At 45.3% G+C, this 13968-nt stretch overlaps 1 pseudogene; it reads left to right on the forward strand.

Annotated features, from left to right (window-relative positions):
* Nucleotides 1-12339: 12339 nt before the first annotated feature.
* LOC107971564 (small nuclear ribonucleoprotein G-like) lies at nucleotides 12340-12557 on the forward strand (annotated as a pseudogene).
* Nucleotides 12558-13968: the final 1411 nt, after the last annotated feature.

The following is a 13968-nucleotide window of genomic DNA, read 5'->3' on the forward strand; positions in this document are numbered from 1 at the left end:
GATGCCTGGATACACAGACACACAGCACATCCTGGCCAGGGCGGGGGCTGTGGGAAGGATCCAAGCATTGCACTGCAGCTCTTATCACACCTCACCCTTCTCCATCCCCGCAACCAAATCGATAAAGGGTCATCTCCTACCTGAACCGTTCACAAGCTCCTTTCTCCCTCTTCCTGTCACCCTCACAACTGGCCTCTTGCTCTCTTCGCTGGCATGATGGATGCCGTTGGGCTTCTCCCTGGGCTCTGCCAGCTGGACCTTCAGCCTGGGACAAGCCTTTCTGGGCAGTTCATCCCTGAGAACACTGTGGTGGCCACATGAGGGAGGCAGATCCTCCCCTGCCCTGGCTCCCGCCCACATCCCAGCAGGCTCCTCCTCCTGCACTCTTCATTGGCTTCTTCCCTTCCTCCCCTCATCACCGGGCTTCTCCTCAGTGCTGTCAGCTTGGGCCTCTTCCCTTCACCCATGATGCCTGTGGCCTTCTGGAAGGGTCACATGCCCCTCTCCCAGACCCTCAGGGCCCTCCATCCTGAGCCCAAGCCCTCCCTCTAGCCTTAACCTGAAAGATTCCCTCAGAGCCTGCCACATAGTTCTAGGGCCACGCTGCCTCTGTGTCTTCGTTCCAGCTGTACCTTCAGCCTGGAAGGCCTTCCTCCTGCCTTCACCTGATAAGTCCCTTCCTGCCCTCCAGATTCACCTCGAACCCCACCTGTCTCAGAGCAAAATGCACATAAGGGTGCACTTTGGAGTCAGAGACCTTCGCCCTTAATTCCTGCTTGGCCACTTTCCAACCATGTGGCCCTGGGCAAGTCACTTCACATCCTTCTGAGTCTGTTCAATGAATAATAAACTTTCCCAGTTCATGAGAGGAGGGGACGATCCCTAGCTCAGAGGTGAGAATGGAATGAATCAGGTATATGGAGTGCTCAGCACAGCACCTGCTCCTGGTCTGTCCTCAGGAGTGCCTGTCATTGGGGTGTGTTTCTGGTCCCCTCTCACCAACTGTGGAGCTTCAGAACATTCTGAGTCTCTCTGACAGCGCCCAAATTGGACGTTCTTTAGAGCTGGCAAACTCCTCTCAATTAGAACTCTTCTTTGCACCCCTTTTGGTCTTATACAAAATGTTTTTGTTGAATGGAAATAAGGATTCACCTGTCCTGAAAAGAACAAACACTTCCTGTGGCTGGAAGTGCCCAAAGCCAACAAACGCCTCTCTGCCAGCACCTGCCTTCCGACCCTGAGGCCAGCCCAGCACCTCACCTCACACCTCACCCCTGTGTGTTAGACCACTTTGGCCTTTTTCTGGTTCCTCCTGTGCCTGCAGCAGAGTGACCTTGGACAGGGAAAGGCCTGGCTGAGCAGAGATGACCCCCAATAACAGCCAAAGAAGAAGCTGTGCTCGTGCAACTGACAGATCCTGCCCACCAGCCAGGCTGCTCCTCACAGACCTTCTTCTCGTGCTGTGCAAACAGAATGAATGGTGCCAAAGGCCAGGTGGAGTTACACTATTGGCATGGGAAGAGGCCTAAGGTGTTCATATTTTTGTACGCACAGAACAAAAACTTGGAAAGGATATCCTCCCACTTCCTCCTCCTCCTCCTCTTCCTCTCCTTCTCTCTTCCTCTTTCTTCTCCCCCTCCCCCTCCCCCTCCCCCCTCTCCTCCTGCCCTTCCTCCTCCTCTTTCTCCCCCTCCTCACCTTCCCCCTCCTCTTCATCCCACTTCCCCTTCTCCCTCCTCCTCCTCTTTCTTCTCCTCCTCCTCCTCCTTCTTCTTCGATTTTCCTGCTTTAGCTCCATTTTTCAGGAAATTACATTTCCCATTCTATTTGTGGGCAGGGTGTGTAGCTCACCCTTCCCGCAAGGGGGAACATTTTTCTGGCTTTGTTGATTTCTGTATTATTTCTATTTTTTCAAAGAGATAAAGTGTTTTTTTTTAAACAAGAAAAAACAAAACATTGAATGAATAAATAAGTAAATAAATACATGGCTTTAGCCCACGCTCTCCCTTTTCAAGAATTTGCTCTTCCATAAATCCACCTTCCCCCAGGGACTTACTCAGTTTAAGCAGTCAGTGATCTTCCAACTAGTCCCCTTGGGATAGAAAACTGAAGAATTGAGGCCCTGTGGGGGTGGCTGTGGAAATCACACAGCCAGGGCTGTCCCAGTTCCCTGCCATCACTATGACTAAGGCAATGCCTGCTGGCCAGTATCCAGCCAAAATCCCTCCAAGGATGGGGAGAGAAGAGAAGCCTCTCTTTCCAGCACACCCAGAGTGGCCCTGATTGGCTAGGCCAGGGGCACTGGATCAGCATCTCCCAGGCTCAGAGAGTTTCCTTCCTAAGGCCCCAGGGTTCTCTCCCACCAGCTGACCTCAGAGGATCTGCCTTCATCTCTTAGAGATGTGAGAAATCATGGTCCCCAGCAAGCAGGAGGCAGGTTCCTGAGGCTGCTCAGGGCCACTGCACAGCTGACACCTCCTTCCCAGCAGCCTTCCAGCTCCACCTGCAAAGGAACGTGTGAGAACGGGGTCCAAACCATCCCATCATGCCTGTCCTTCCCCCAGGACAGTAGGTGTCTACTCACAGAAGTCCACACAACTCAAAGCAAAGAGAACCCACTCAAGGCGGTGAGCAGAGTCTCTCCTTATCCAGCCCTCTTCCTAAGAGAAGAACTAAATGACCAGGCAAATCAGAGGTGTCACCACACACAGTGACAAGGGGAGCTCTTGTCCAGCTGGATTGGGCCTCACTTGAAGGCTTATTGGGGAATTAGTTAATCAGCAGTCCAGCAGCCTCCCGGAGCCCCCAGACAAATGGAAAGGATATTTCTGGGGTTCATCTCCCAGCCCCCTTTCCTGCCCTCTACCCAACCATGCCCTTATGCCTCATACTCCAGTTAGACTAAATGCACCCAGCACTCATCATTTATGAGCCTTTGCATATGGTATTTTCTCAGCAGAGACCACCCCCTTCCCTCCCTCCTCCCCCGCCTGGATAACTCTTACTTCAAATGCAATCCATGCCCCTGGAAAACCACCCTGCCATTTCCCCTAACTTCCTTGGTGTCCCTCCTCTGGCCAGGCCCACTGGCACCCTGTGCCCCCAGAATAGCCCTGATCCTCAGTCTTTTGTGGATCATAGGTCTGTCTGTGTATAGATGCAGGAGTCCTTGAGAACTTTGCCTTTCTATAGCCCCAGTTGCCAGCACATAGCAGCACAGCACTGAGTAGCTGCTCAATAAAAATGTGTTGAAGTGAATAAAGCCATGAATTAGAATGTAGATTAAGACCTAGAGGCCAGGAGAGGTGGCTCATACTTAGAATCCCAATACTTTGGGAGGCCGAGGCAGGAGAATTGCTTGAGAACAGGAGTCCAAGACTAGCCTGGGCAATATGGCGAGACCCCATCTCTACAAAAAAAAAATAGTTGGACTGTGTGCCTGTGGTCCCATCTACTTAGGAGGCTGAAGTGGAAGGATCCCTTGAGCCTGGGAGGTAGTGAGCCATGATCCTGCCACTGCACTCCCGCCTGGGTGACAGAGAAAGACCCTGTCTCAAAAAATGTTTAAAATTTAAAAAATTTAAGAAGACCTAGAATTTAAACTCCTCCCATTGGTACAAGGAAGGAGTAAAATGAAGGCTCCTTCTCCTGACATCCCAAACTACATCTGAGAGTCTGTTCTGCCTGTTGGCCAGGCCCCAGACCTCCACCTTCTGACTCTATCCTCTCCTTGCCCTTTGCCTCCATGAAGCTCTTTCTAACACCCTGGTGTCTGAACCCCCAAGCCCTTGCTGCCTGAGCTCTTCACCTGCCATCGATTGGTCCTGCTTTGGTTCCTAATTAGATGTGGGCCTGATTCTTCTCCCTACCCAGGGCTGAAAGCTCCAAAAAGGCAGCCAGCCTGGCTTCTGCTCCTTTGCCTCTCCCAAAGGAGAGGTGCGGGGTATGGCCCAAAGTCTGCATTTCATAAATTAGCAAAATGGCTGAGTGAATTGATGAATGGCTTAATTTCCAAGGAGGGTTTCACATTATTACACAGCTCCCTACATCCCTGTGGGACTCGGTGAATCTCTTGTGCCTTCTCCAAAGAACGTGTGCTATGGCACATGGCACATGTAGGCGTATTCACACACTCCTCTCAGTGTGCACAAGACCCTTTGGGTACCCTACTACCCCATACCTTCTGAGTGCCCGCTGCTCCCACCCCAGGTTCACATGTTTCTTTCCCAGCCCTACTGTAGAAGAAAGAGCTCAGGGGCTGAGGGCAGGAGCCTGATGTCACCTCAGCTTTGGTCCTGACTTGCTGGGAGGTTTGCCCTCTATATGCCTCACCTTTCTGTATCTATGTATTTTCTTTCTTTCTTCCTTCCTTTTTTTTTTTTTTTTTTTTTTGACAGGGTCTTGCTCTGTCACCCAGGCTGGAGTGCAGTGGCACGATCATGGCTCACTGCAGTCTTGACCTCCTGGGCTCAAGTGATCTATCATCTTGCTTCAGCTTCCTATGCAGCTGGGACCACTACCACACTTGGTTAATTTTTTTGTACAGGCAGGGTTTCACCATGTTGCCCAGGCTGGTCTCGAACTCCTGGGCTCAAGCGATCCACTCGCCTTGGCCTCTGAAAGTGCTGGGATTACAGGTGTGAGCCACCACACCTGGCCCAGCATCAAAATGTTAGGCAAATTACTCCCTGCATTCGTTTACCTCATTTGGCCAGCTAGCTGGTTGAAAGGCCCATTCTTGCTCCAAAAGTCTATAATTCTGTGGATCCCATGATACTTTTATAATTTGGTGATAAGCAACTACATTTTTACCCTGTCATTGCATGTTTTATATCTGAAAGTGCACAAAAAGATTTTTATGTTCACTACTTTGCAAATAGATAAGCAAACAGAGTCATTGAGAAGGAAAGTTGGAAGTTACTCAGGAAGCTAGAGGCTAAGGAAAGACTGAAGCAAGTAGGTAAGTACCCTGGCCAGGGTAGGGGATCGGATTCCATCCAAAGCCTTCTTTGACACAGTATTCCAGGTTCATTTGCTTTCTCCACTTACCAAAAACAAACAAACAAACAAAAACCCACTAGTGCAAGACTCAGGCCAGCTCCCTCTGGCTCTTCAGAAAATGTGGTTGTTTTCTTGAATTTGCCCTGGCTACAGCAATGACTTGAGAACGTCTGGAGAGACCTGGGTAAAAGCTGGGTGGGTAAGTTACCAGGCTCCGCCCAGACTCAGTCTCCCAGCACTACGGGCGCAGAACTGGGCTCTGAAGGCAGATGTGAGTGTCACGGTGTCTTCAGTGAGCCTGGGCTGTCAGCTCATGAAAAATTTAAAAAAGATTTTGAATTAGTTGGCATTTTTTAATGGGATGATTTTATATTTTAAAATGCAGCTTTCTGGCATATTTTGAAAATATGAGGCTAGGTGCCGTCGGTCACGCCTGCCACCCCAGCACTTTGGCAGGCAGAGACAGGAGGATTGCTGGAGTCTAGGAGTTCCAGATCAGCCTGGGCAACAAAGCAAGGCCCTGTATCTGCCCAAAAGGAAAGAAAGAAAGAGAGAGACAGAGAGAGAAAGAGAGGAAGGGAGGAAGGGAGGGAGAGAGGGAGGGAGGGAGGGAAGGAAGGAAGGAAGGAAGGAAGGAAGGAAGGAAGGAAGGAAGGAAGGAAGGAAGGAAGGAAAAGAAAGAGAGAGAAAGAAAGAAGAAAGAAAGGAAAGAAACTACCTTGCTAAGTAGTGAGCCCTCTGTCACTGGAGAAATGCAAGCAGAGACTGGAGATCACTGAACTACACCAAAGGGATAACTGTATCAAACATTTCTTAGGTCTCTTTCACCTGTGATATTCTATGATTCAAATAGTTTAACTTCAAGGGCTCCCAGGGGGACTGAGTGGGGAAAGATGGAATGTGAGGTGCAGTGGATGAGATAAGGAGAGAACAAAGGAATGAAGTGGTGAGCTCAGCACTGTAGCTCTCAGTGTGCAGAAAAGTAAGTCAGGTTTGAGGTCAGGTCAAGGGAAACCAACAGTACATTTACATAAATGTGCTCTAAAGTTCACATTTGCTAATCTATGGGAATAGATAGATAAACCGAGATAATCAACTCAGTTTGAGGCTTCTTGGAATCTTTATGCTGCTCATCACCCTGAAAGAACGAGACAGACCAGAGCAAAGTCATCTATGTGGTTACAGTGGTATTTTCCCAACTACAGGTTAGAAGTCATGAAATCAGTTTCGTTGGTTGTAACTAGCATTAAAAAAAAATGGAAAATACCAGAGCGCATCACAAGTGATTAAATGACCAATTGTTTCATTAAAGTTTTGTTTCAATACTATGTAAGTCTATATATCATATATGTGTGTGCATCAAATTACGATGTAAAATTGGTGAAAAAGAGTTTGAAAGCCACTAGGTCAGAGACAGAGTGGGGGCAACCCTGCTCTGTGAGCCAAATCCTGTCTCAGATTAATTTTATCTGGCCAGGGGTGGAGCAAGATGGCAACCAAGTGCAATCCTGATGGGAGCAAGGTGACAACCAGGCCTGGGACCAAGCTCTGATGGGCTTCATTCCTCAGTCGAAGAGGCCACAGCAGAGTGCACAGGCAGATTCCAGACTTTCCTCGGGAAGCTGCTATCCGTCTTCTCAAATGAGGTCTGTGTGTCCCGCCATTTGCAGACATACCTCCCCACCATGACCACCACCATCCTGACACTTGCATATTGGCCACACTCCTCACCCTACCCCAGGAGGAAGCCAGGAACTTCTGCATGCATCATGTCTTTGGAGTCCACCCCATGGCCAGTCCTGTTCCCTCCATCCCTCCATCTCAGCCCCTTAGTGCCTCTTCCATAAGATCGCCTGGGGTATGGCAATGACTTAGTGGCATAGTCTGTATCCCCTGTCTCCATATTCCTGAATTGCTTAACTTATTGAATAGGTTTCTTTAATATCATCTGCAGACTGAAGGAACTGACAAAAAATGATGGTGTGGCTTTTGACAGTTGCTATGAATGAGCTGCCTAGAATTCTATCTAAGGCTGGCTCTCCATTGGAGCACAGGATTCTGTACTCTCACTTTCTTTTTTTTCCTTTAAATTAGAGATGGGATCTCTCTGTGTTGCCCAGGCTGGTCTTGAACTCCTGAGCTCAAATGATCCTCCCACCTTGGCCTCCCAAAGTGCTGGGATCACAGGTGTGAGCCTCCACACCCGGCCCAACTCTCACTTTCCTGACACATCAATGATCCCCTCTCAATTACGCCCTCTGGCATACCAACATGATATAATTTTTCCCAATGTCGAAAATCAAAACATAACTTCTCTTGACCTCATAGCCCCCTCCAGCTTCAATCCTATTTTTCTGTTCTCTTGGCAGTTAAAATTTCTTGAAAGCTTTCTCCAAACTTATGGATTCAATTCTTCGTTTCAGTGAGTTCTGAGTCTTCCACTGGAACAAAACTGTTGTCAGTTCACCAAGGACCTTCATGTTGCTAAACCCAGTAGTGAACTTTTCATCTTTATCTTACTTAAGCCATTAACAGCATTTGATACCGTTGGTCACTCTGTCCTTTTTTTGAAATACTTTCTTCATTTTGACTTCAAGACAACGCTCTTGTGGTTTTCCTCTTTCGACATTGCCCACTCTTTCTCATCTGCATTCTTACTTCTTCCTCATGATGCTGGTGTGTAAACACTGGAGTGCATTGATCTGGGTTCTGGACCTGTTTCTCTTATGCGTCTACACTCACGGCCTAGGTGATTTTACCCACACGCATGACTCTTCATACCTTCTATACCCTGTCAATGTTAAATGATTTATCTCCAGAGCTCCGAGTGCATATATCCAACTGGCTAGTGCACATCTTCACTTGCATATCTTGTGACCATCTGAAATGTAATGTGTCCAAACAAAACTTCTCGCAGTTCTGTTTCCAGGGTAGCATAGTGAGCTCCTGCTGTATAAACCCCTACAGGTAACTACCGTAAACTCTGAACAAAATAGGAAAAACAACGACCTGAAGGCCCTGGAGTGTGAACAAAAGCAGGCAGTTTCTGGAGAGGAGTTACTACTTGGAAAATGAAAATGCATATGGGATGAGTTTCACAGTTTTTATGGCTTTTATGCAAAAGGCAGGCCATGGTAGAGTCACAAAGGGCAGATAAAATGATGATAGAAAGTCTGCAGTCCTTCTGGCCTAAAGAATCAAAGGATAGAGTTCGAGGCAACCACAGCCATTGGAAAGTGAGAGGGATAATCCATAAATAGAGAGACGCAGAGAAGAAGAACCACAAATTCTGTGTATAAACTGTCCAAATCTCTGGCCAATTCCTAGTCCATGCATGCATGAGGCAGGCTCAAGCAGCCCAGATAAGAATGCACAAACTAAACTGAGATTTAAACTGGTGCTCAAGAGATGGTTTACAGCTTGATCCAACCAAGTTAATAGCTTGCTTAAAACAAAACAAAATTTAAAAATCAGCATTTGGCCAGACGTAGTGGCTCAATCCTTTAATCCCAGTGCTTTGGGAGGCTGGAGCCAGAGGAGCACTTGAAGTCAGGAGTGTGAGACCAGACTAGGCAACATAGCGAGACACCTCTCTACAAAAAATAAAATTTAAATAAAAATTTAAAAAAGTAGCCAGGCATGGTGGCTACTTGGGAGGCTTGAGGTGGGAAGATCGCTTGAACCCAGAAGTTTGAGACTGCAGTGAGCTATGATTGTGCCACCACACTCCAGCCTGAGTGACAAAGTAAGAATCTATATTAAAAAAAAAAATCAGCAGTTAGGGGAAATAACAGAATCCAGAGTCTCCACAACTTAACAATCATAATGTTCAGAATATCCAAATTATTTCATATATGAAGAACAGGGAAAATGTGATCCATTTTTAAGAGACAAGACAATCAACAGAGACTGACCCTGAGATGACCTAGATATTGGAATTAACAAAATCATAATTCTCAAGTAGCTATTATAACTATGCTTTGCAAGCTGAGGATGATACATGTACAACAAATAAAAAGATAGGAAACCTCAGCAGAGAAATAAACTTGATTTAGAGGAAAACTAAATAGAAATTCTAGAACTGGAAAAGATAATGTTTGAAATAAAAGATTCACCAGTTTGGCTTAACAACAGTGTTCAGATAATAAAGGAGTCAACAACCTTGAAATTAGATCAGTACAAAAAGTATCCAATCACAACAAAGAAAACAAAGATTGAAAACAAACAACAACAACAAAAACACAGAGCCTCAAAACCTGTAAAAACAGTATCAAAATGTTTAACATGTGAAATGAAACCCCAGAAGGAAAAAAGAAAGACTACAGGATAAAAGAAGAGAAAATATTTGAAGAAACAATGGCTAAAATTTCCCCTTATTTGGTGAAAGACATGCATTTACAGACTCAAGAAACCCAGCATACTTCAAGTAGGATAAATACAAAGAAAATCTCCCTTAGGCACATCATAGTCCAACTGCTAAAAATCAAAGATAAAGAGGAAATCTTGACACAGCCCAAGAAAAAAGATATGTTACACACGGGGTGGAAAAAAAATCAAATCACTGGTGACTTCTCATCAGAAACCATGGAGGGCAGAAGCCAGTTTTTCAACCCCAGATTTATGAAATATCCTTCAAAAATGAAGGTAAAACAAAGATATTTCCCCAAAAACAAGAAAACTAAAAGAATTCACCATTAGCATCTTCACTACAAGAAATGCTAAAGAAAGTTCTCAGGCTGAAAGGCAACAATACAGAAGACAAATGTGGATCATTAGAAACAAAGGAAGAGTGTGGGAAACAGTAAAAAGCTAGGTCAATACAAAAATCCTGATTCCCACTCTGCCCCACCTAAACCTGCTTTTTCCCATAGACTTGCCTGTCTTTGTGATGGAAACACCGGCTTAATGGTTCCCAGGCAAAAACCATGGCATTCATTCTTTTTCTCACACCCCAACAAGGATTCTTGTTTCTATCTTCAAATTAAAATGTATTCAGAATCTGACCATTTTTTCTGCCTTTCTTTGTCTTCCTGGTCCAAGCCACTGTTTTTTGTTTTTTTTTTTTTCTTATTTCTAGAAGAGTTTTGAACACACCTGGATTGCTGCAATAGCCTACTCATTGATCTCCTATTTATTTTATTTTATTTTATTTTATTTTATTTTGTAGAGGTGGGGTCTCAGTATGTTGCCCAGGCTGGTCTCCTGACTCGCCCTCCCAAAGTGCTGGGATTACAGGTGTGAGCTGCCACACTCAGCCCTGATCTCCTATTTCTACTCCTGGTACTGTACTGGTGATTTTCCACATAGCAGCCAAGGAAACCTTTTAACACCTATGCCAGTTTTTCACTCTTTGCTCAACACTCTCCACTGGCCTTCTACCTTATCAAGGAAAAGAAACGAGTCCTTAGCACAGTCTACAAAGGCCCCGGGTGATGTGGACCCAGATACTTCTCTGATCTTCCCCTCTTTATACACTTCCTCCTTCTCTTGCTGTGATCTGGCCACCTTGGTTTCCTTGCTGTTCCTCAAAGACACCATGTACCTGCCTCAGGGACTTTACATTTGTCCTGGTATCTTCTCTGGTAACTACAGGACTCACTCCCTCAGTTCTCTGTTCAAATGATGCCTCATCAATGAAATGTTTCGTAGCTACTCAAAATAAAATAGCAATAGAGCACACATTTCCTATCTTGCTCTGTTTTTCTTCTTAACACTTACTGCCTTCATATTCAATTAAGCAATCGTTGAATGAACGAATGAATGATACTATTATCTATAATGCAAGACTGAAAGTTCAGATAACGGGCTATGAGAGTTCAAAGGAAAGAAACCATTATTTATTAAGCATCCTCCACATTCTAGCCCTGTTGATTATGTTCTATTATTTAATCTTCATTATCATTCTGTTAGGTAGTTTATTGCCATTACTTTACAGGGAGATGTTGAGGCCCAAGAAGGTTGTGTTTTACCAAGGTCACGTGAATAGTAAACAATGGCAGCAGAATTCAAACCTATGTCTTTTTGATCTCATTACATATTCATTGCATCACACAGGTCCCAAGACTTCATCTGGCCCAGGTGAGGTGAGAGGGAGGGAGTATCTGGGAAGGCTTTCTGGAGGAGGTAGCATCTTAGTTCCCAAGGCATAAGATCTAAGCAGGAGGATAAGATACAGGCACTGCTCAGGATAACAAGAGTTGGGATGGAGCATGAAGTTGCTAAAAGAAGAGAGACATACCAAGATATATATAGTAAGAGGTGAGGTAATAGTAAGAACAATCTTTGCTACTTCACAACTCTGCCAGAACTTCCCAACAATCAGAACGATCCCCTAATGGAGCCGATGACCTACGTGGGCAATTATAATAATGCTAATAATCCCTTATCTGTTCAGAGTGCTTTAGGGTTTAAAAGTATTTTTCCGCATATTACCTCATTGATCCTCATGGCGGCTCTGTGAGGTAGGACGGCGCAAGTGCTACTTCCATTTGAGGTGTGAGGAAGCTGAGGCTTAGCGCCCAGGTGCCAGCGCAGGTTTTCCCACTTGAGATTCAAAGCTCTCCAGGTAGTGAGATCTCCATCTGTGAAGGAGTCAGACTGTTGTAGAGAGGGTCGTGTGAACAGTGGTAAAATGATGGCATAGGCTCTCTGCGCTTCGTGATTCTGGTTCAGTCTTTTTTTTTTGAGACAGGGTCTCACTTTGTGACCCAGACTGGAGTACAGTGGCATGATCTTAGTTTACAAGGCATAAGATATAGGCAGGTGGAGGTCCCTGCAGCCTTGACCTCCCAGGTTCAAGCAATTCTCATGCCTCAACCCCCAAGTAGCTGGGACCACAGGCATACTCCACCACACCTGGCTAATTTTTTTTATTTTTTTATTTTTATTATTCTTATTTTTGAGACAGAGTCTCACTCTTTCACCCAGGGTGGAGTGCAGTGGAGCAACCTCTGCTCACCGCAACCTCCGCCCCCCGGGTTCAACGATTCTCCTGCCTCAGCCTCCCAAGTAGCTGAAATTACAGGTATGCACCACCATGCCTAGCTAATTTTTGTATTTTTAGTAGAGATGGGGTTTCACCATGTTGGCCAGGCTGGTCTCGACTCCTGACCTCAGGTGATCCACCCACCTCAGCTTCCCAAAATGCTAGGATTACAGGCATGAGTCACACTGCCCTGTCCTAAAAATTTTTTTTTATTGTAGCAAAATATATGAGAAAGAAGAGAACCTTTTTATCTGCACGCTCTTTAGTTATCAGGCCCAGAGAGGCAATGAAAAGTAACAACATCACATTCCGTTTCAAGGCATCTGTGAGACTGCAGAACAGGTGGCAAAGCTCACCCTCACAAGCCGAAAAAAATTATGGACAAGAAGTTATCATTGAAATTAAACGGTGGCAGACATGTCCAAGGAATGCTGCGAGGATTTATCCCTTTATGAATCTTGTGATAGATGAATGTGTGGAGATGGCAACTAGCGAGAAACAGAACAATATTGCAATGCTGGTAAGATGAGGAAATAGTATCATCATGTCAGAAGCCTTGGAACAAGTGTAAATAGTGGCTGTTCAATGGAGACTTTCATGTCCCCTCTCCAAAGGGCCCATTTCACTATGATGTAAAAATTAGGTCATGAAAATTTTCATATTAGACTTTTTGTTAAATAAACTTTTGTAATAGTTAAAAAAATAAGAAAAGTGACAGCATGCCACATCTCATCCTCTCCACCATCTTGGGCTAAATAATTATGTCTTACAGCCCCTTGCTATGTGGGCTCTAAGACTAACTGACACCAAGTAGCTATAAAATGCCACACACTCTGGACGCCATAACTCTTACCCTATAGTTCAACAATGTATAGCCAATTACTAATCAATGTTATTTCCATTAACCAATGAGAATTCCTGACAAACAACTTTTTATCAGCCCACTCATTGTCTCCTTTTGCCTTTTTGACTAAAATGTTTAAGCAATTAAAAAAGTTTTTTAAGAGACAAGGTCTTGCTATGTCACCCAGGCTAGACTCAATGCCTCAGCCTCCTGAGCACCCGCCCCCTTTAACTTTTAAAACCCTGCTTGTGGCCAGGCGCAGTGGCTCATGCCTGTAATCCCAGCACTTTGGAAAGCCAAGGCGGACGGATCACCTGAAGTCGGGAGTTCAAGACCAGCCTGGCAACATAGTGAAACCCCATCTCTACTAAAGATACAAAAATTAGCCGGGCGTGGTGGTGCACACCTGTAGTCCCAGCTACTCGGGAGGCTGAGTCAGGAGAATCACTTGAACCCGGGAGGCAGAGGTTGCAGTGAACCGAAATCGTGCCACTGCACTCCAGCCTGGGCGACAGAGCGAGACTCCGTCTCAAAAAACAAAAAGCAAAAAAACCAAAATAACCTGCTTGTAGCAGAGGCCAAACAGAGCATTGCCAAGGCAACTTGGAAGTGTGTCCTGAGCTATAGTCCTTAACCTTGGCCCAAATAAACTCTTTATATTAATTTTGCCTCCATTTCTTTCTTTAGATTGACATAGCCATAACATAAAATTTACCATTTTAACCATTTTTAAGTGTACAGTTCAATGGTGTTAACTACACCCACAATGCTGGGCAACAAACACCATCATCCATTTCCAGCACTCTTTATTTTTTTAACTTTTAATTACAGGTACATATGCAGGTTTGTAACTTAGGTCAACATGTGTCATGGGGGTTTGTTGTACAGATTATGTTATCAACCAGGTATTAAGCCTAGTACCCATTCGTTATTTTTCGTGATCCTCTCCCTCCTCCCACCCTCCACCCTCTGAGAGGCCCCAGTGTGTGTTGTTCCCCTCTCTGTGTCCATGTGTTCTCATTATTTAGCTCCCACTTATAAGTGAGAACACACGGTATTTGGTTTTCTGTTCCTACCTCAGTTTGCTTAGGACAATGATCTCCAGCTCCATCCATGTTGCTGCAAAGGCAGAACTCGT

Source organism: Pan troglodytes, chromosome 12, assembly GCF_028858775.2.
Source record: "Pan troglodytes isolate AG18354 chromosome 12, NHGRI_mPanTro3-v2.0_pri, whole genome shotgun sequence".
In the NCBI taxonomy this organism is placed as follows: Eukaryota; Metazoa; Chordata; class Mammalia; order Primates; family Hominidae; genus Pan; species Pan troglodytes.